At 38.2% G+C, this 22,929-nt stretch overlaps 1 protein-coding gene across 14 annotated transcripts in view; it reads left to right on the top strand.

The window, feature by feature from the left end:
• ROBO2 (roundabout guidance receptor 2) overlaps positions 1-22,929 on the top strand; it is a 908,846-nt gene that overhangs the window by 237,959 nt on the left and 647,958 nt on the right. The window lies entirely within an intron of this gene.

Here is a 22,929-nt window from a genome sequence, read left to right as displayed (position 1 = left end):
ACACATCAGAAGCTATACACTATTAATTTAGAATAAAACCAACTGAACATTATTATTTCCAAATAAGTATCCACAATAATGGATCATAAGGCATGTTCAATCAGAATGTATTTAATCTAAATAATTTCCTGTATGTGTATGTGTTGATGTAAATGAAGCACAGTATGACAAGAAATATACTTTTGCACTAGTGCAAATGATATGCTTCAACAAATGCATATTAAGAAAATGTTCTAACAGGACATTTGATTATTATTCTAATTTCTGCAGGTCAGATTTATTAGAAAATCATGCTACTTATCTGAACTGCCATAACAGCAGTAGCATCCCTAGGGCTTTTTTGTATCAAGGTTAATTTACAGTGATTAGCATAAGCAGTACAGATGTTGCTATGGGGATAGAAAAGTAAAATCTACAATGATGGGCATTATATGGTTGCAATGGTTCTAGTACAAATAGATAATTTGTTTAAATGTCATGTGGAACATATTGTATGCATTAATCAGTGTTTCTTAATCCCATTGCGTAATCAATTATTTCATTCCTTGTTATTAAAAATAACACAAGCACTGCAGAATTTCTATTTTCTAATGATATCTCTGTGATTTCAGTCTTTATTGCCATTAAAACTGAGTCCACCATGCTGGTGGTCATATTTGTCTTCTCTTCCCTTCTACCTTTCCCAGAATTAAAGTCTCCTCTAAAGACCTTAGTCTTTACATAATGTGTCTGAATTATAATTTGAGCCTGATCATTTATTCCTCAAATGGGAACTCTGGATTGGTTTGTTTGATGATCCATCTGTTTGTGTTCTTGGCTCTCCATGGTATTCTCAGAAATCTTCTCCAACACAAAAGTTCAAAAGAATTAACATACTTCCTTTCTGTTTCTTAATGGCCAATCTTCACTTCCATAGTGTCATAGGGATACCATTTATTGCATGACTCTGAACTTTGCTAGTATAGAGCTATCATAACATTTGAATATATATTTTAAGGGCTTCTTGACTAATCTATCAACTGTTAGTCTATATCATATTTCTTGGTTGGTTTTTAATTTATTAAACCAATTTTTATAGTCACCCATCTCACAGACAATGCTGGGTGTGTGACTGGGTGGCATACAATAGAAGCTGGTCTCTGTTTGTTCCTTTACTATTGATGAAAAGATAAAGATTTCTCTTGCCAGTCATGTCTGACTGTACTTATCTTTGATTCACTGCTGAAGAGTTGAGTCTAAAAGATATGGGGACTGAAATATGTAGCTCAAATATATTTCTAATGGTGGACCCTTAGAAATAAATTGCTCAGAAGATGAGTTGGAATGCTATTCCAATATTTCACAAAAATCAGAGAGTACAGCTTCATAATGTTCACAGTGTTTTGAAGAGAAAGAATGAAAACATCTTACCTAGAATTAATGCAACTCTAAAGATCCATTAAAGATAGATTAACTTGTTAATGCATTAATACTGTATTTGATCTTAGCCAAAAAATCAAGAAATGCCTGAGAAATTTTCAAGTTGTAAATATGATATGAGTTACACTCTGAAAAAGGAGTGTCAAGATAAAATGATGATAGGCATTTTTGACAAATTTTGGAAGGTCTTTGTAATCTAAAAATGTAAAATGGGAAATATATCTATTGTATGGTGTAGATTTAATAATAAGTTTAAGGAATGAATTATTGTTATATGATATTATAATTTTCCCTTTATTAGATTATTTTTCTTTTATGTTACTGTATGAGTTAAATGTAATATATGTAGTTTGATTTACTGTACAATCACCAATATATGTTTTGTTGTTGTTTGTTATGATTTTGAATAAAAGTATATAATAATAACAACTTTGTGATACCTCGAGAATTAGAGAGGTCTCAGGATGCAAAAGATTTGAGGAATAGGGACTCTGAAGTAAAAAAAAAGTGACAAAAGTCCTGTTACGGTATACTGAGAATTTTCATGGTGAAGCGGACCTTTCACTTTCTTTTCCTAATGACAGTAATTATAAAATTCCATGAGAGGACAGCTGTTTGATATCCATCAATTTGATAGTTGTTTCTAACTTTGTTAAGAATTTTTAGCAGTTACGCACAATAGGCTTAACAGCAATGGGGAATTGTCCCTAAGATGTACTGCACTTCAGAGACTAGAGAATTGCTCATTAAGTGTACTACATAATTTAATTAGCTGTGATTTGTACTATGTGTGTGTATTAACCAGCAGGATATGCTTTCACTTTGTCCCGTTTGCAATGCCAATGACTCAAACATGTATGATAGATGACATATAAGCTAGTAGAAATCCTATTAGCTATCACTACTAGATGAACTAAAACTATTAAATAATAATAATTAAGAAACCTTTTTAAGATAAGATAAGGCCTAAGGTAAAATTATGCTTTCAGATTTCATGTGTTTTATAATTCCCGAATATAGGATATATGTCTGCCTGAACGTATGCCACAGGAACCTTGGGGGGGGGGAGTGATCATGCAATATTGGAATTCAACATTATGCAAGCACAAGCAATAGAATATAGTCAAACTAGAGTCTTGGACTTTAAGAGAGCTAATTTCAATAAACTTAGAGAGAACTTGGGAAGGATTCTATGGAAGAGAATCCTCAAGGGGAAAACAACTCAAGAAGCTTAGGAAATTTTGAAAAGTGAGATTATAAAAGCTCAGTCTAGCACAATGCCAACAAAGAAGAAAAATAACAGCTCTCAAAAGCAACCAGCACGGCTGCATAAAAAACTCTCTGATAAATTGAAAGACAAAAAGGACAAGTATAAAAGGTGGAAAGAGGGGTGCGTAACTAAGGCAGAATATCAGCAAATAGCCTGAGCCTGCAAAGATAAAGTGAGGAAAGCTAAGGCTCAAAATGAACTAAGGTTTGCGACAAAAGTAAAAAATAACAACAAAAAAAGAGCTTCTTTCAACATATAAAAAGCAAGAAAAAGGTTAAGGCAATGGTTGGTCTATTAGTGGAAGAAAGTGGCAAGAGGGTTACATGCAACAGAACTACTTAGTTTATTTTTTGTATTCATCTTTACACAAAGGGAAAAAACAGTCCAACCTATCAAAAATAGTACCTAACTTCCCTATTTGGGGAAGGAGTTGGGAAGGGGGTTATGCAAGAGCTCCTATAATTTGTATATTTTAAAAAATAATTAACTTCTAATTTTTTAATGTCAACTTTTAATATTTTCTATTTCAGCAGAAAAATGAAGAATGATAGGAACAAGCTGAAGATAGTAAATAGAGAGAAAGGGAGAGAGAGAGAGAGAGAGAGAGAGAGAGAGAGAGAGAGAGAGAGAGAGAGAGAGAGAGAGAAGCTCTGTAAAAATAGATTACCTTTACAGGAAATAGTCCATTCCAAACATTACATTTCTTTTGTTTTCAGCATGATTAGAAAAGTATAACTATTGATATCTCATATGCAAACTTTGCTAGAATATGAAGAGCTGTTTAAGGCAGTCTAGATATTTCATCATGAGTAAATACTCTCTATTTTTCTATTTATTCAGACAGACATTTGAAACAACTAAAACTTTACAATGAAGTATAATTAATCTCCTTAGGTTTTTTTTTTTTTCAAATTATCCTTGCTTTGGGTTATTTTTTTTTATCTGTCCTCTTTAAAGAGATAAATCTGTCAGTTTTTATTTCATTCGGTTTTCCCCTCATTTTTCAGCCCTTACGCTAGTTTTGTTACATTTATTTTGCAATAAATTTGCAAAAGCTAATGAAAAAAATGTGTGTTTTGTGTATATTTTCTGGATGAATATGTTTAGCTTTTTAAAAATGTATTGTTTTAATAATGCTTTAAAGTTTGATTTATTTGTTTTGGCTATTTTAAGTAGTTTCTGTAAGTCATCCTTATTAAGGGAGCATATGGTATATGAATATTCTAACCTAGTAAATAAATGTTGTTTTTAATTTTGCATATTTTTGAATGCCATATTATCTGCATTTGTGTATTACATATGCTTTTTTTGCTTGACTAATTACATAACAATGTTTAGAGATGATGATGAAGATAATGATGATGATGATGTTGATGCAACATTGGCAATTATGATAATGCCAAATGATGACAGTGATAGCATATCCCATAGTTGTGTAGAAAGATTTCTTCAAATTGACTTAGATGTAATTATCAGTTTCCTTCCTTCAGATAATACAATATAAATGAACAATTCCCATTGTCACCCCTCACAAATTCTGATCCTTTACAGTGGTTGGTCCTTTACAGTGTGGAGACAGGGAGATAAACTATTTATGTTCAACAGAATAAATATGTATAGAACATCTCCTATCCATGTTGATGAAGTAGTTACTAATATTAGGAGCCATGGTGGTACAGTGATTAGAATGCAATATTGCAGTGGCTAGAATGCAGTATTGAAGGCTAATTCCGCTGACTGCCGACTGCTAGCAGTTCAGCAATTCGAATCTCACCGGCTCAAGGTTGCCTCAGCCTTTCATTCCTTCCAAGGTTGATAAAATGAGGACCCAGATTGTTGGGGGTAATATGCTGACTCTGTAAACTGCTTAGAGTGGGTTATAAAGTACTGTGAAGACTAAGTGCTATTGCTATTATAAATAATAATAATGAAATATTTGAAAGCATGCATTTGTCAGATGTGTTTCTGTTTAATAATTGGAATGCTTGGCTTATTTATTTTTATCATAATAATGCTTTTATTATTTTTATAAATAATTTAATAGGCGCACATACTCCTTTTTCCACCTATTTTCCCCACAGTAACACTGTGAGGTAGATTGGGCTGAGAAAGAGTTACTCAGCTGGTTTTCATGCCCAAAGTGTGACTAGAGTTCATAGGCTCCTAATTTCTAGCCCAGTACCTTAACCAAACTAGCTCTATATTCTTTGACTTTAGTGTGGACACTGTCGATTGAAATTATAAGAAATTTTCTGATGTTTACAAAAAACACATTTATTATATATTAATAAGTGTTATTTGACCATTTTTGTTTGGTCATGTAGAACAACTTACAAAAAGAAAAAAAATGACTATTAGTTTTAATCATCTGCTGAATTTCCCATATGTTTATAAAGTCTGCCTAGTAATATGTGCAAATATGTCTTTGCTTTGATCATGGACTTAAGACTTCTTTTTTCAGCATCTGTTCCCATTTAGATCTCCTTTAGTTATCAGCCCAAGAAATGAGTGTGGGATTGACAGAATTAATGAAGCAAAGGCAAACCTAATGATAAGCACATTTTATATTTGATTTCTCTGTATTCAGAATAAACTAGAATTTGAGGATTATCAAAAGATAGTGAGTTAACTGGACATCTGTTGACTGGAAATTAGAGTATGTACTATTTTCCAATGCATGCAGATCCAAACTGAAGAAGATAAATTAATTTTAAAAGCCAGTCACCATGGAAAATTTGATTTAGCAGATGAAGGCTCAGTTATCTTGAGTGCTAAAATCAGAAACAGGAAGATGTTGCAGAGAAAGACCTAAATGAAACATGGGTTATAATATTTATTAGCATTTTTCTGCTAAATTCAGAGAAAGTATGTGTTATGTCCCGAGCCTTGCAAACGGCTCGGGGCGTTTTGCAGGCGGTCCCGGGCAGGTGCAAAGCTGCCCAGGACCAGACAGGCTGTCGCCAGCGCCGTGCGCATGCGCGGGTGCTGGCGCGGGAAAAGTATCGCATTGACCCGGGAAATGTCTATATAAGAAGCTGAGAGGTTTTGGGAGCTGCTGAAGCCATCTACTTGTAAGCTGAACACAGAATAAAGAAAACTGAGAACTACAACTGCTTCTCGTGTCTTACATTTCCGCGAAGGACTCAACACTGGCGACGAAGGTGGGATGCCTTACATCGCCTGGAAAGGAAGAAGTGTAAGCTTACCCAAGTGAGTCCTGAGCGGCGGAACGGTGTTGACTCGGCAGCTACTCGCCAATCCAGTGCGCATTCGGGGGTAGGCTGGCTGATAGACCCGTCTCCTGAAGATGGCAAAGGTTGGAAGGCTTTCGGAGTTCGACGTCTCACATCCAGAGCGGTGGGAGTCCTACGTAGCCAGGGTGGAGAACTACTTCAAGGCAAACCAAGTGAGGGAAGAGAGCTTGAAGGCTGCCACCCTGCTTTGTGTTTGCGGTCAAGACGCCTTCGAAATCGCAGAAAACCTTGCAGCACCTGTTCCAGTAGAATCTGTCAGCTACCCAGATCTGAAGAAGCTACTGAAGGAGCACTTCCAGCCCAAGATGTCTGTCATCGCATGGCGCCACACCTTCGAGCAGAGGGATCAACGATCCGGTGAGTCGGCCAAAGAATACATCGCCGCATTAAGGAAAGCCGCCAAGCACTGCGAATTCAAGGACCTCGAAGAACGACTGAGGGACCGATTCGTGTGCGGGTTAAGGCATCGAGATCTACAACAGAGACTTTTCGCTAAAGAAGAATTGTCCTTCCAAGATGCCTTAAGAGAAGTCACCGCAGAAGAAGTAGCAGGCGGCGCCGTCAAGAACATGCGGCCGATCAAAAACAGTCCAGAGGTTGCATCCGTGCACCAGGAAGACGTCCAGGGGAACTCCGAGGAGGATCCGGACGAGGAAGTCGACCGTCTCCACCCCACGAAGGAAGGAAATCAGAAGGGAAGCTCTTCAGCTCCACTCAAGTGCATCGGCTGTGGAGGTCGCCACAGGAGAACCGACTGCAAGTTCCGCTCCGCTACCTGCCGGGCATGCGGCAAACAAGGACACATTGCAGCTGTGTGTCTGGGCCGACGAAAGGTACAACCTCAGGAAGAACTGCGCCTGAAAGGTACCAGATTCCCCAGCCAGAATAGGGTAGGGTTTTGCGCTTCGCGAAGAAGCATCCTTAGGACAGGCACACACAAGCCCATTAAGAAAAAGCTGTCACTCAAGGTGAAGCTACAAGGGGTTCCATTAACTATGGAACTAGACACAGGGTCTGCCCTTTCAATCATCTCCTTGCATACATTTAGGAAGATTTGTTCCGGAAGTGGAACTCAGGCCAAGTTAAGGCCTTCTGACATTGTGTTAACAGATTTTCAAAATTCAAGAGTGTGTGTTAAGGGGGAGGCCACCCTTAACGTGCAATACAAGAGTTTTGAAGGTCCACTAGACTTATTAGTAGTAGGGGGTGAACGAACGAGTCTCATAGGACTCGATTGGTTTGAGGCCCTGGGGATACACGTCACAGGACTCAACAGCTTACAAACACTCGACCTACAGGAAGTCTGCAAAGAATTTGCAGATGTTTTCAGCCCCCAGCTGGGCACATTCAAAGGACCCCCTGTGTCCTTAAAGCTAGACCCCACTGTCACTCCCATTAGAATTAAAGCAGAAGGGTCCCTTTTGCTTTAAAGAGTAAAATTGACACTGAGTTAGACAAACTGATCCAACAGGGAATCTAGAACCTGTTGATTCCAGTCCTTGGGAGACCCCCATTGTCACGCCTCTAAAGGCAAATGGGGACATTCGCATTTGTGCTGATTACAAATGCACTCTTAATAAGGCATTGCAGCAACATGCCTATCCTGTTCCTGTGGTCAGTCATATTCTGGCCTCCCTCAAGGAGGGCGCGTTTTTGCAAAGCTTGACCTAGCTCAAGCGTATCAACAGCTGCCTGTTGATGATGCTGCTGCTATTGCTCAGACTATTGTGACCCACAGGGGAGCCTTTAAGGTAAAAAGGCTACAGTTTGGAGTGAATGTCGCTCCTGGGATTTTCCAAAGCGTAATGGAAAACACACTACGGGGCATACCGGGGGTTTGCCCCTACTTTGATGATGTCTTAATTGCAGGAGACTCCACGCACATTCTAGCTGAAAGGCTAAGGGCTGTTCTGTTAAGATTCAGGAAAACAGGCCTCAAGCTCAAAAAAGACAAATGCAAGATTGGGGTGCCTTCTACTGAATTTCTGGGGTTCAAAATTGACGCTGCTGGAATTCACCCTGCTGAATCCAAACTAACTGCTATTTTAGAAGCACCTAGGCCAAAGTCTAAGGCTGAACTTCAGGCCTTCCTGGGCCTCCTGAATTTCTACAATTCCTTCCTTCCACATAAAGCCAGTGTAGCTGAGCCTCTTCACAGGCTACTAGACAAGCAAGCAGTGTGGCACTGGTCACAAACACATGAGGCTTGTTTTAACAAAGTCAAGGCCTTGCTCACTTCTAACAGTGTACTTGCACATTTCAACGAGTCCCTTCCTGTGTGCATCGCTTGTGATGCGTCCCCTTACGGGGGTGGAGCTGTCCTGAGCCACCTCAGGTCTGATGGAACTCAGGTTCCTGTTGCATATTACTCCAGAACATTGTCTTCTGCTGAGCGCAACTACGCTCAGATAGACAGGGAGGCTCTGGCTGTTGTTGCTGGAATTAAAAAATTCCATGATTTTCTATATGGCAGGCATTTCACAGTCTTCACTGACCATAAGCCTCTGCTGGGACTGTTTACCACACGTAAGCAGACTCCCCAGATCATTTCCCCCAGAATGCTTAGGTGGTCTATTTTTTTGTCTGCATATGATTTTTCTTTACTCCACAAGCCTGGGAAAGAAATGGGCCTTGCTGATGGCCTCAGTAGATTGCCTCTGCCAGTAGTAGAAGCTGACCCTGCGCCAGCTGTCAACATTCTATCAATCCAAGCCTTGCCCGAGCTCCCTCTTAGTGCCAGGGATGTTGCCGCTGAAACAGGTACAGATCACACACTTTCACGTGTCCGTTCCTGGGTTGTGTCTGGTTGGCCTGAGCACTGCCCTAGTCCTGAGTTTCAGAGTTTCTGGTCCAAAAGGAACGAGCTGTCCCTTTCTCAGGGTTGTCTGCTTTGGGGAAACAGAGTTGTCATTCCCACCTCAATGAGGACTAGGGTCTTAGAATCCCTCCACGAGGGTCATCCTGGCATTGTTCGTATGAAGGCTCTTGCGCGCAGCCACTTGTGGTGGCCTGGTTTAGATAAAGATATTGAGGCTAAGGTGCATGCATGCCACCTGTGCCAACGATCTCGCCCAGAGATGCCCCAAGCTCCCGTGCATAGATGGGAGGAAACACAGTCCCCATGGTCTAGGGTGCACATTGACTACGCTGGGCCCTTTCAGGGCCAGTTCTTCTTGGTCCTTGTTGACAGCCATTCAAAATGGCTTGAGGTTGTGCCTGTCTCATCCACCACCACTGCAAAGACTATTCAGGTACTGAGGGGGATTTTTGCTGCACACGGGCTGCCAGATGTCATTGTGTCCGACAACGGCCCTCAATTCACTTCCTCCGAATTCCAAGCTTTCTTACAGGCAAACATGATTCGTCATGCCACGTCTGCACCCTTCCACCCGTCCACCAACGGTATGGCTGAACGTATGGTGCGCATCACAAAGGACGCATTGAAAAGACTCACCTACGGGGACTGGCATCACAGGTGGGCTGACTTTCTCCTTTCTTATCGCACCACACCGTCCACTTCTACAGGGAGAAGCCCAGCTGAACTTCGTTGGGGGCGTCAACTTACTACTAAACTTGACCGGTTGCATCCGGACAGACTGCCTTCATCTACCTCACATCCTAGGGCACCTAGACAACTACTTGTGGGTGCCCCGGTTTGGGCTCGCAATTACGGGCCTGGTCATACATGGGTCCCCGCTTCTATTTCCAAGGTCACAGGTCCTCTCTCCTACGAGGTAGCCCTGGACAATGGTCGTGTCCTGCGTCAGCACATCGACCAACTTCGCCCTAGGCGGGAACTTTCAGATGAGACTCCTGGGTCTTTTCCGGGGGGGAGGGGGACCCTTTGGAGCAAAGGGAAGGGCACGAGTTGCTGCCCATCTCCACTGATGGAGCCACTGACGGCCCATTTCAAGCTTCCGCAAGTGCTCCGAAAAGGAATTCATGGAGCTTACCCACACAACAGGCACTCACGCCTACTCCAGCCAGGGAGTCACCCTGGGGGCATACTCACTTCCACACACATCACACAACACTCCAGTCACGGAGGATACCCGGGAGCATCCCAACAAATCATTCCCCGAAAGAGAGCTGGCACACAATCCCCAGAGTTGGCCTGACCTTACCCCTAATCCTACAGGGGGTCAAACTTACAGGGAGGTGGTCGAGGAACCAAGTCCCGACCGCAACACCTCTAGCCCAAATCAGGGAGTAACTGAGTTTTGGGAAGGTACAGAGACCCACACGAGCCCGGACACAGAACGGGGCTTAGGGATTGGACAGCCTCCTGACAGGTCTTGGACGGACCTAGGAGGTTCTATAGAGACGCCCAGCAGTGGCTATCACTTCAAGGGGCCCAAGGGCCTACAGCTAGGCAGGTCAACCAGGTCACAAAGTGACAGAAGCCCTGGCCTGACGAGCCCGGTGGGCGAGCAAGCAGGCCAGGCATTGGGGCAAAGTCCTTGGAAGGCACCAAGGCATGATAAGGGGAACAGGCTCTTGTCACCCCTCAGTCAGGGAACACCTGTCAGAAACCCAGAGCTGAGAAGATCACAGAGAGCAAGGAAATCTCCTAAATACTTAGAAGATTACATAACATTGCTGGCTAAACAAAAGCCAGGTAACGATAGGAGCACTGAGAAGCAGAACACTGCATAAAATAAATGATTATATGTTTGTAGTAGTTTTAGCCCGGGGGAAAGGGGTGTTATGTCCCGAGCCTTGCAAACGGCTCGGGGCGTTTGCAGGCGGTCCCGGGCAGGTGCAAAGCTGCCCGGGACCAGACAGGCTGTCGCCAGCGCCGTGCGCATGCGCGGGTGCTGGCGCGGGAAAAGTATCGCATTGACCCGGGAAATGTCTATATAAGAAGCTGAGAGGTTTTGGGAGCTGCTGAAGCCATCTACTTATAAGCTGAACGCAGAATAAAGAAAACTAAGAACTACAACTGCTTCTCGTGTCTTACATTTCCGCGAAGGACTCAACAGTATGGAAAACAAGTCAAATCAGAAATGGAAACTGGAAGTAATAAGACATTGTCCTGGTTCAATTTCCTTGCAAAATCTTAGCATAATAAATGAATTCATATGCTATGATAAAGCATTGCATATAAATAGGGCTATTCTAGCTTATTTGTTTGTATTTTAGTAAATTTAGTGATCTCAAACAAGGTATCTTGTAAATCACAAGTATGATATATTTTGTTGAAAAAAATTAACATATTATATATTATTCACTAAAATATGTTTAAGTAAAACATTGCTTAGCATGTGGCATGAAAAGTTTGTTGGACTCTGCTACTTAAAACTTATTATATCCACTGAATTATTCCCATCTTTCTTTGCTAGTTTAACTAACTACTTCCAGTATTTTATTCCCAAGTATGAAATATATTCTTTCTGCTATTAGTAAATCAACAAGATTATATTATCTTGTTAAGAATAATAAGAAACAGTGGTGAAAATAGAGAAGCTAATAAATGCCCTTATGTAAATCAATGATATGACTGCATCTGGAATATTGTATGCAGTTCTGAGAAAGTTCAGAGGGGGGCAACTAAGATGATCAAGGGACTTTGGCAGCTTCCCTATGAGGAAAGATTGTGCCATAGGAGGCTTTTTCATCTAGAAAGGACATGTATACCAGGGAATGTGATTGAGCCATACAAAATTATTCATGGTGTAAGATAAGTAAGGAGAAGCTATATTTCTGTCCCCAAAAACTAAAACAAGATGATACTTGATGAAATTGAAGACTGGAAGAATCATGTCATACAAAAGAAAATGTTTCCATACAACTTCTAATTTAATTTGGAATTCAATATCACAAGATGTGGGACTGCCCAGCTTCAATAAAGAGTTGTAGCAATTCATGGAAATCATGCGGATCTACGACTATTAGTCTTGATAGCAGTGGCACTGCCTTGTTCAGTTAGTTGACCACTGTGAGAACAGACAGTTGAATAGACATGCAAAGGGTCTTATCCAGCATGGTACTGCTTATATTGTTATCTTCCCCAATGGAAACTGAGGTACTACTAACCTGTTAGCAATTGTTGAGCCTCTGCCTATGTCAGAACGAGTTTAATCAGTGAAAGGTTGGGGCTACTTAGTGGGTTATGGTACATATGTTCAGATACATTTGTCAGTCTGGAATTTAATGAAATCATTTATCCCATAAAATAATAGACATACTAATACTTGAAAACCTTAACAACCTTTTAAGAAGGACAAAAATGCCAATTTTAATACATTCAAATTTTAGTCCTAGTCAGCCGATTTAATTATCACATTACACTTTAAAATGCTTTAATATCAGATAAATAAATATATATTTAGAAGTGGGGAAAGCATAGCAAATGTGAAAAAAAATACATGCTTAATAATATGCAGTCATTCAATAGTGCTATGGAATCTACATAGAAATAGAGAACCATTAGCTGGGCAAGGCAGAAGGGATTTAAAACAATAGTTACACAAATTTCTACTATCTTTTCTATGAAAAATTAGCTATTGCTCTCTTGCCAGCTATTCCAAGTTGCCTGACTTGGCTCTTTAAAGCCAAGTTTAAAAAGGTGAATTGCTCTCAACTTAAGTACTTGACCCAGAAATACATTACTAGTCCCCTCCCTCTCACTTGTTCACACAACACTCTCTTTCCTGTTAGAACTCAAAGAGTAACTGTGGCTGCATTGTGTTCAGCTTTGTGCTATTGCCTTTGATCAACTAAGGGCTTTTTTTTTCTTTTCAACTTTGTCAGAAGCTGTTGAAGGTAGAAGAGAAACATACAATCACATATTTAAGCACTTACATTCTAAGTCATTATATATTTACTGAAGTATACATTCTGCCACAGTCTCTGAGGTAGATTACAATGTAGGTCAAACCAGAATAAATAATAAAAAACAGAAGGATATTAGTAGCCAATCCAAGTCACAAAATAATAGTGTAACACAACAATATCATTTCTTTGCATTATCAGGGAACTTCTGAGTAATCTTGAAAAGCAACTCATGTGGAATAAATTACAGTAATCAAACATGAAGTGGAAAAGATATGAATGATATTTTAGTACAATTGCTTCAGGAAAAGCTACAACTGGCTTAACGGCTATATCTGATCACAGCTTCTACCTGTTTCTCTGGCGAGAAGTTAGGCCTATGAGATCTTGCTAATTAATTATTGATTGGTCTAGCCTTGGTTGACATTTTATATTTTTATTGCATGACTTCTGTTACTGCTGTTTTTTTGTTATTGCATTAGGCTTTTAAAATGGTAGGCATCCAGAGTTGTTGCTGTGAGATGGGCACCCATATAAATCATTTTCTTTCTCATTCAGGAGGACCCCCCCATTGCAGTTTCTCTTTCATTGTAATGCAGTGAAACATGTGATGATAATCAGATGAAACATGAAGAGGTTAACGCTCATTAAAAGGTGTATCATTCCAGATATTTTCTTTTCATTGTACACAGCTGCATATTGATACTTGCCCATTATAGCTTTTGGGCAAATTCTTTTGCAAATTGAATTATGAATCTCAAAGCAGCATGAATCAGTTGAATCATGACTCTTGAATTGCAAACTCAAATCAAATCATCTCTTCTCTGAATCTCAAATTTCAAACTGAGTGAAATCAGGTTTGATTCTCACTGGCTTACATCTCATTTTAAACTCCTGGAAATATAAAGCTATAGGTAAGATGTGGAGATCTAGTTTAGGTGAAGGATTAAATTATTTCCAAATAAGCATTGTTTTTTCTTCTGTTTGCCTGAACAGAATGAAGCTATGGTTCAGAGTTGACTGATGCAAAGTTATGGCTGGAGATGATGGTCTCTAAGGCACTTTCACTCAGACATACAGTATATTCACATATTATTTCTGCACTGTAATAGAATTGTCCAGTGGTGGGATTCAGCTGGTTCTCACCACTTTGCCAGAACCGGTAGCTAATATTTTTGTTGCCCAGGCCCAGAATGGACTTCCAGAAGTAGCATCCACAAAGAGAACCAGTTGTTCACATATTTGAATCCCACTACTGGAATTGTCTGCTCCACATATCCAAAAGTAATAAGCTAGTGTGAGAAATGCTATATGTTATATGGTGCACACACATACTGTTTCACAAAATAGAAAACTGAGTGAGCACAGTAAAACATTCCTGGCTTTCTGCCTAAAGCAGTTTAGTTGCTTTGCTTAACTTAAAGAACTGGCCTTGACTCTAATATAAAATTATTATTTTTGTTGTTCTTAAACTGCGGTTGAAACAATGATGGAGAAGGGTTGGTCCTTCCATCCAAATGACTCTTACCATGTGGTCAACTATTTAAATTTAATTATTTTATGGCTGAGCTCTCAGTTGCCAATGGAAAATTTCTTTTGGCAGCATTCCACAGCATGACACTGCTGCCAATTCCCTGTTATTTGGGGGTTTTCATCTTCTTATCAGACCTGCCCAGGGCCACCCTGGTTATATTGCAAGCTTTCCAACTTAGCTTGTCACCAACAAGGCCAGGAACTTTAGAAAATGTACTGAAAATAAAAATACTAACATTTAATCTCCTTACATGAAGCTATGACACATCTGCACAGTATATAGTTTTGGACTCAAAACAAGGGCAAAATAATATTAGAATATTTTCATTTCCCAGGATACTTGCCTACCGATCGGTTTTACAATAATTAATTACACCAGCATTATAGAGGAGATAAACATTGAATTCATATTGTTCAGATGGTTTTACCTTTTCTTAGGAGATTTTAAGACACATGATTTTTTAAAAGTACATTAACTCATTGAGGAAACAGTATAATCAAAATCATATGTAACTACATTTGATTATCTATTCTTTCTTCCCTCACCTTGCCTTATCTCTATCTTACATCAATTTAACCACTCCACACATCTAGTGAAAAGAGCTACAATTCACAAAGGCTTATGACTTTAGATGAAATGTCTGAAAAAGTATTAACAGACTCTTCCTGATTTTGTGTTAGCATAGATTCATACTACATTGAGTGGTGATTAGATAATTTAGTTTACTCTAAATTATTTGTATGATTTGAAATATATTCTATGAGAACATTACCAGACCTTCCTTCCTGCTTACCTCTTCTAAGATCTGAGAAGTAAAATCTCAGGAGATTAATATTCCTTTTGATAATGAAAGAATATTGTGAGCCATCAGAGTTCACCTGCAGCTTTAAAATTTGAAATTATTTTATTATATTCATATTTATCTTGCTTTATTATGTTAAATTAATATATCACTGTTGACATAACCTTGCATTCATTGTCACATTTTAAGTATATATAGTGAATTGTTTCATCTCTCTAGTATTTAGATTACTTTTTACGCACAAATAGAAATTATAACAAAGTGGAATTTCAATGTTTTTTAAAATAAAAATACGTATTACTGATATTCACTGGTAGTAATTAATATCTGACAAGAAGAAAATATGAAATGTAATTCCTTAAGAAGGTTGTAAGAAAAGGTTAATGAACTTGCAAACCTTTAAGAGAATAATTGTATAGTTATAATTGTGTAAATTTTGTTAGCTTTTCCCACTATTTAATAAAAACATTTATTCATTTTTAACTTTTAAAATTTAAATCAAGCAAAACAAAATATAGAATTTTTTTTAATCTGCTTGATATGTGTGAGTTTATCTACCAGATGAACAGAATAAATAATTATTACTTAAAATTTAATCGAATCCAGTCAATCTTGTGCAAAATCTAGAATCTTTTACTACATTGTCAGTGTGCTTTATTAACATATAACAGAAGTATAGACATTAGCAAAGCTAATAATACTATTTCTGTGTATAATTACTGAAATTATCCTGATCTGCTTGGTTTAATGGCATTTACTAAACTGACATACATAATTTATGGCAAGTTTGCGGTCAAGCATCAATTCATATGACACAGTAAGACATCAACCAAATTACCAAACAAAGTCTTTATGGTTTTTTCATGAGCTCACTGTAAATGATGGCAGAGGAAATAATATCATTTTCTCAGGATCTATGTGTTATTTTTAGTGTGCACTAGTGTTATTTCCAGAAGAAAATTCATCTATTAGCAGTTTATCTTCTGGTAAAGGTATTCATCTGCAAAGAGACCTTAGGGGTAAAATGTGTTGTGGAAGTCAGTGACTCCCCCCCCCCTTTAATTTTATGCACTTAAATTTTAACTTTCTTTTTATTCGTCTGAAAGAAAAAAATGTCTCAAACGCTCAATAGAATTCTTTGCTAATCCATCAAAGAACATCAAATAATCAAAATACTAACAATTTTAACATTCATATAAAATACTAATTAAAACCTTCTAAACAACAGATTTGTACAGAAATGGATTTACAAAACTTTCTTCCATATTAATGACTAATGATGCCATGCTCATTTTCATAGCCTGGAGATATTTTAAAATTCACAGTATTAATCAAAATGACAGAGAACACTATACAAATCTCATTACTTAGGATTTGCTACACTGAGATAGCTGGGTTATATTTTTACACATCTACTATCTAAATGCAGTAAACACCTCATAGATACAAAGTAGGGTACGTTTATTTTACCATGAGGATGTATCAAAGAGTGCAGTTTTCAGTGAAATAAAAGTTTATACTGTAAATGCAAGAGGAAAAGAATGTGTGACCTATTTATGTTGTCTAGCAATAAGCATAGTTATTTGAAGTTCATCTTTGCACATGTTCATATGTCCAGAGAAATAATCCAAAATGAAACAAATATAGTGGGTGGAATGTCACTAAAAAGATGACTTCTCATTAAGTACATTACATCTATCAACCCCTGACAAGAGAGTTATGCTTTGAGTCCTGTCTAGTAATAAATGTTATCTGTCAGAGCCCAGGAAGACAGCCTTTTCTGTTGTTGTGCCAGCCCTTTGGAACAACTTGTATCTGGTGATTAGATTAGCTCCAATTCTACTCATCTTTCAGAAGGCTCTATAGAGTTCATTCAGTGAGAAGGTTGAATGCTTTGAATATTTTTGTATCATTTGCTGAGTATCTTTTGTATTTTTAATGCAGTCTAATATGTTTTTTTTATTTGTATTGTGCTGTTTTTTTTTGTTATAGTAGTATTTTTAATTGTTTTGAACTACCCAGAGTAACTTACATTAGACAAGATGCTATAAAATATTGAATAAGCAAACTATGTATAGATACAGATACACAAAGACAAAATAGTAGCAATTGTATACTATTTCCTAATGTCTGTGAGTTTAACTACTCTGCTTGAAATAGAGCACAACTGTGCTATTTACTTTCTATAATGTTTTTAGTGTAAGAAGCCTAAATTCTTTACTAACTCTATATACTTTACTCTTTCAAAGTATACAATAAATACCATATACAATACATAGGAGACCAGAGACAATTGTTAAATGATTTATATTAAAGATTTTTGTCTAGTTTTCATTTTATTAAAAAACTGGAAGATAAAAATAATTTGGTTGTTATAATAAAAGTATAATGATGCCATAGATCAGTGGTTCTCAACCTGTGGGTCGGGACCCCATTTGGGGTCGAACGACCATTTCACGGGTGTCGCCAAACAACGCAGTCCACCATTTTTCCCCCTTTTCCTTAGCTGTGCTACTCCCTTTTATTCTATTGGCTTTTGAAAGCCAATAGAATAGACTCTCTTGAATAGAGTCTAATTCTGTTGGCTTTCAAAAGCCAAGAGGAATTGTCCAGGCTGTCTCTGCCCTGCTGAGCCCGTCAAAAGTCCCATTCTGCAAACGGTGCTGCACCAGTTGAGTAGTCCTCGACTTACGACCGGTTGAGTAGTCCTCGACTTACGACCGGTTGGGGGTCGCGGCATTAAAAAGGTTGAGAACCACTGCCATAGATAAACAAATAGCATTATTCCTCTAGCTATTTTTTTCTGTAGATCTCCAGAAGATCTGTCTTTGTTTGATACAGTCAGTGGTCAGGATATTTAGCATGATGAATTTTGCCCAAATGCTCAGATATACTTCTTTTAAGATATATACCTGTGTGCTAGAAATCTACCTGCCTAATGAAATCATAAAAATCATACATTCCAGCTGAATATATCAGGCCCATTTTTAAAATACTACATCCATTCTGTTTGTCAAGATTCTATTATTAAATAATCTTTTGAAAAACACCCTTGAAAAAGATCTCGTTAATTGCAATGATTTCACTGCAGTGTATAATGATTTAGATGCCTGCCTACAGTTAACGCCAATAAGACCTATCTAACTAAATCAATGTTGTCTAGTCTAAATAAAATAACCCTAATGACTTTCTGACTTTCCGTGTACTCTGGGGGTTTGGCACAGCTTTTTATTACACAAAGTTTGATCAGAAGTCTTCTGTCCTCATTAATTATTCACCAATGAAGTGTGAGACACTTGAAGTGTAAATAATTGCAAGGAGATAAGTATTTCACTGATTTTAGGGTCTTAAACAACATCTTTAAATAACAGGAATGGTAAAAATGCAGGAAATACTCAAGATAAGATGACTCTTATATCTGCCAGAATACCATAATTAGGAAATAATTTTATCTCTCTGAATACAGACTTACTTCTATCTAAGGATTCTCTTATTAAAGTGTAAATAGAAATTCTGAACCACTGAAAAGATTAATCCAAATTTTTGTAGAGTAATGCAGTTAAAAAGAAATGTGGAGATGGAATACGCAAGTGCCAGGTACAGAAATAGATAAGCTGCTTTTCTTTGTAGATCAAGAGTGGTACAACAGCTTAATTTAGGTGATCAAGTAACTTTATAAGTTGGTTACTTTAACTCTCCAAGTATTAAAAAGAACTTATTTAAAAATGTAAATAATGGATGAATCAGAGGCCTACTCTGTTCTGCTGCTCCCATAGCTGTATTGGTTGTGGAGCATATTACTGGCCACAGTAAAAGTTCTATACAGGCATTTTGGCTTCACAGCCTGTTGACTATTAGCAATAGTTTCTGAGAATTGCCATTTTAAACATCTAGATTCTAGAGCAACCTACCTAGGCTTCTTATCCCTTTCAAGAATAGAAGTATGGTGAGAATAATGATTGAAGTCATGGAGCATGTTTGTTCATTTTTGCCTCCTTCACAACTTTTAGATAATTTTTTCAACCTTTTAAAATACTTTTTAAAGTGATTTAAACATACTTCTCTTTGTGAATTTTTACTTTAGTGCAATAGATGAGACAATCCAAAGTATAGTGTAGTGTAGTGTGTAGTGTAGTGTAGTGTAGTGTAGTGTAGTGTAGTGTAGTATAATGCCTTGTTGCAGTCAACCAGATGTTCAGACTAGATTCAAATCCTTCTCAGGGACCTGAGATAGGCAGAAATGGATATTTAATGGTGTTAGAAGTAGTGTCACAAAATGTAAGCTATTCTGAGTAAAGCTGCCTTTTGCAATTGAACACTGGTGTATTTGGCAATGCCAATGGTTACAAGTGGTGCTCTAGTCTAGTTGTTTTGGGATTGCATTCAAGTCACCTACTAGATGACTATTGCTACTACCTTTGCTTTCCTTTGCCACAGTCATTCTATTTCTATGTGCAGGTCTTTATATTTTGTTATCTTCTCCAGTTTTTTCATTAACTGGCCCTTGTAGTCTCAGTGATTATCAGCACACTGGGTGCCATATCAAAATTTGAACAGTGCTTGGAAAATCTGAGCATTTACAAATTTTCTACCTGTCAATTACAAAAGGCCATCCTGCTTTGATCCTCACACATACTGTTATGACATCTTGGGTTCTTGGGAAGAGCTCATTGTGTATGAAGGCCAACATTGGCTAAAGAACTGGTAGCAATGATATTGCACTGTTGTGTATATAATAGTAATAATAATAGTAATAATAATAATAATAATAATAATAATAATAATAATAATAAAGCAAAGAAATCAAAGCCTTACCAGAAGTAATTCAGAATGTAGAGGCAAACCAGGAGGAGTTGGCAATGAAGGAATCTCGCAGAGATATACAACTGTTCTCATTTGGAAACCACGCACCTCTTCCTCAGGAAGAACAAAACCCTCTAACTAAAGAAATAAAAGAATTGAAACAAAGCATAATTGAGCATCTAGAACAGCACAAAAATAACAGAATAAGGCTGCCTGCATTGAAGCTTGTTCCAAAGGAACAGCTAGCACAAGCATTAAAAGATGCAAATACTGCAATAGCAAGTATAAGCACCAATTCACTGCAAAAAACAAACCAACTAATGTACAGCACAGCTGCAGTTATAACAGAATACCTGGGATGCAAAATCAACAAAAAAGAAAAACAAACAAACAGTGCACCAGAAAAATGGAAGGTTAGACTAGAAAATAAGATCAGCAAGTTCAGATCACATGCAAGCAAGCTAGAACAGATGAAAGAAAAGAAGCTGAAGAACAAGAAGACCAAAGAATACCTAATCAAGAAATACCACTTAGAAACAAGGAAGATCAAGGAAGCACTGGAAATAATAAAGCAACAAATAACAGCTATAGCCAGGAAAATCAGTAGATATGACGCTCGAATTGCAAACTATAGGCAGAACCTCCAATTTCAATCCAATCAGAAACGTTTCTACCAATCCATCAATGGAGAAACTGCAAAGAATCAGTCAGTACATGACAAGGAAGAAACAGTGCAGTTCTGGAAGCAGATATGGGATAACCCAAAGAAATACAACAAGGATGCGGCTTGGTTAAAAGAGGTGGATGCAAATAAAACAAAAGTTGAAATGAAAGAAGTAGTAATAACAACAAAAATGGTAGAAAAAAGAGCAAGGAAAATCAAAAATTGGTCAGCACCAGGTGAAGATGAACTGCATGGGTTTTGGTTGAAACATCTAACTGTTATACACCCACTCATTGCCAAGCAGTTCAACAATATCCTACAAGGAGGAGAAATTGAAAAGTGGCTAACAACTGGGAAAACCTACCTAATAATGAAAAATCCAGCAAAAGGGGCATCACCAGGTAACTACAGGCCAATTACCTGCTTACCAACAACTTTCAAATTACTAACTGGTGTAGTAGCTGATGCAGTGCAACAGCATCTAGTTGAAAACAATCTCTTTCCACCTGAGCAGAAAGGAAACCGCCCCAATAGCAGAGGAACAAAAGATCAACTCCTAATAGACAAAATGATCTTGGAAAACTGCAAGAGAATGAAGACCAACCTGAATGTGGCATGGATTGACTACAAAAAGGCATTTGACTCTCTGCCACATGATTGTATAATAAAGTGCCTAGAAATAACAGGAGTCAGTAGAAACATCAGAAAATTTGTGCAAAGATCGATGGCACAATGGAAGACACAGTTGCAGATCAATGGTGAGAGGCTGGGAGAGGTTAATATCACGAGAGGAATATTTCAAGGAGATTCATTATCACCATTACTATTTGTTATTGCACTGTTTCCTCTGTCAACAATACTGAATAACTCAGGACATGGCTATCAAACATCAAAAACACCTGCCAGACTATCCCACCTCCTTTATATGGATGATCTGAAGCTGTATGGAAAAACATCTTCTGAAATAGAATCGCTGCTCAACACTGTCCGTATATATAGCCAAGATATTGTAATGGAGTTTGGCTTTGACAAATGTGCCACACTTACTATCAAACAAGGAAAAATAATGAAAACTGAAGGAATCAAGATGCCCCACGAAAATAACATTAAGAGTCTGGATGAAGAAGAGTACTACAAATACTTGGGTATCCTTCAAGCTGACAACATCAAGCACACTGAAGTCAAGAAAAAGATTAGAGGTGAATACATCAAGAGAGTGAAGAAGATCTTAAAATCAAAACTCAATGGAGGAAATAACATAAAGGCAATCAACACCTGGGCAATCCCAGTCATTAGGTACACAGCTGGAATAGTGGACTGGACTCAAGCAGAACTAAAAGCAATGGATAGGAAGACCAGAAAAATAATGACAATGAATCATGCCTTTCATCCACGCAGTGACATTGACAGACTTTATCTACCAAGGCAAATAGGTGGGCGTGGACTGCTACAAGTACATCAGATGGTTGAAGAAGAAGAAATGGCTTTGGAAGAATATCTGAAGAACAATGATGAAGATGCACTGAAATTAGTATATCAGGAAGGCTTACTAACTACTGGAGAGACCAAACTGGCCTACAAGAAAGACCAAATGAAGAACAGAATAGAGGCATGGGAAGACAAATCACTACATGGCCAATACATGAAAAAAATAGCTGGGAAAGCAGATAATAATAAAACCTGGCAATGGCTAAGAGCAGGAAAATTGAAGAAAGAGACCGAGGGGCTAATTCTGGCTGCACAAGACCAAGCCTTAAGGACAAATGCATACAAAGTCAAAATTGAGAAAACAGCAACAGACAGTAAGTGCCGCCTATGCAAAGAAGCTGAAGAAACAGTGGACCACTTGGTAAGCTGTTGCAAGAAGATTGCACAAACTGATTACAATCAGCGGCATGACAAAGTAGCAACAATGGTGCATTGGAAGATCTGCAAAAAATATCATTTGCCTGTAAGCAAAAACTGGTGGGATCATAAAATAGAGAAAGTCATAGAAAATGATAAAATTAAACTGCTCTGGGACTTCAGAATTCAAACAGACAAGCACCTGCAACATAACACCCCAGTCTTAACAATTGTCGATAAGAAAGACAAAAAAGTCTGGATAGTGGACGTGGCAGTGCCTGGAGACAGCAGAATAGAAGAGAAAGAACTGGAGAAGATAACAAAATACAAAGACCTATAAATAGAAATAGAAAGACTGTGGCAAAAACAAGCAAGGTTAGTACCAATAGTCATAGGCTCCTTGGGTGCAATCCCAAAACAACTGGAGCACCACTTGAACACCATTGGCATTGACAAATTTGCTATTAGTCAATTGCAAAAGGCGGCCTTATTAGGAACTGCTTCCATCCTGCGACGATACCTGTAATACCATCAAACATCCACATCTGCCTATCCAGGTCCTGG

The sequence above is a fragment of the Crotalus tigris genome, unplaced genomic scaffold (genome assembly GCF_016545835.1).
Source record: "Crotalus tigris isolate CLP2741 ecotype Arizona unplaced genomic scaffold, ASM1654583v1 scf7180000017672.2133156, whole genome shotgun sequence".
In the NCBI taxonomy this organism is placed as follows: domain Eukaryota; kingdom Metazoa; phylum Chordata; class Lepidosauria; order Squamata; family Viperidae; genus Crotalus; species Crotalus tigris.
This window is presented reverse-complemented; position numbering and strand designations above follow the sequence as displayed.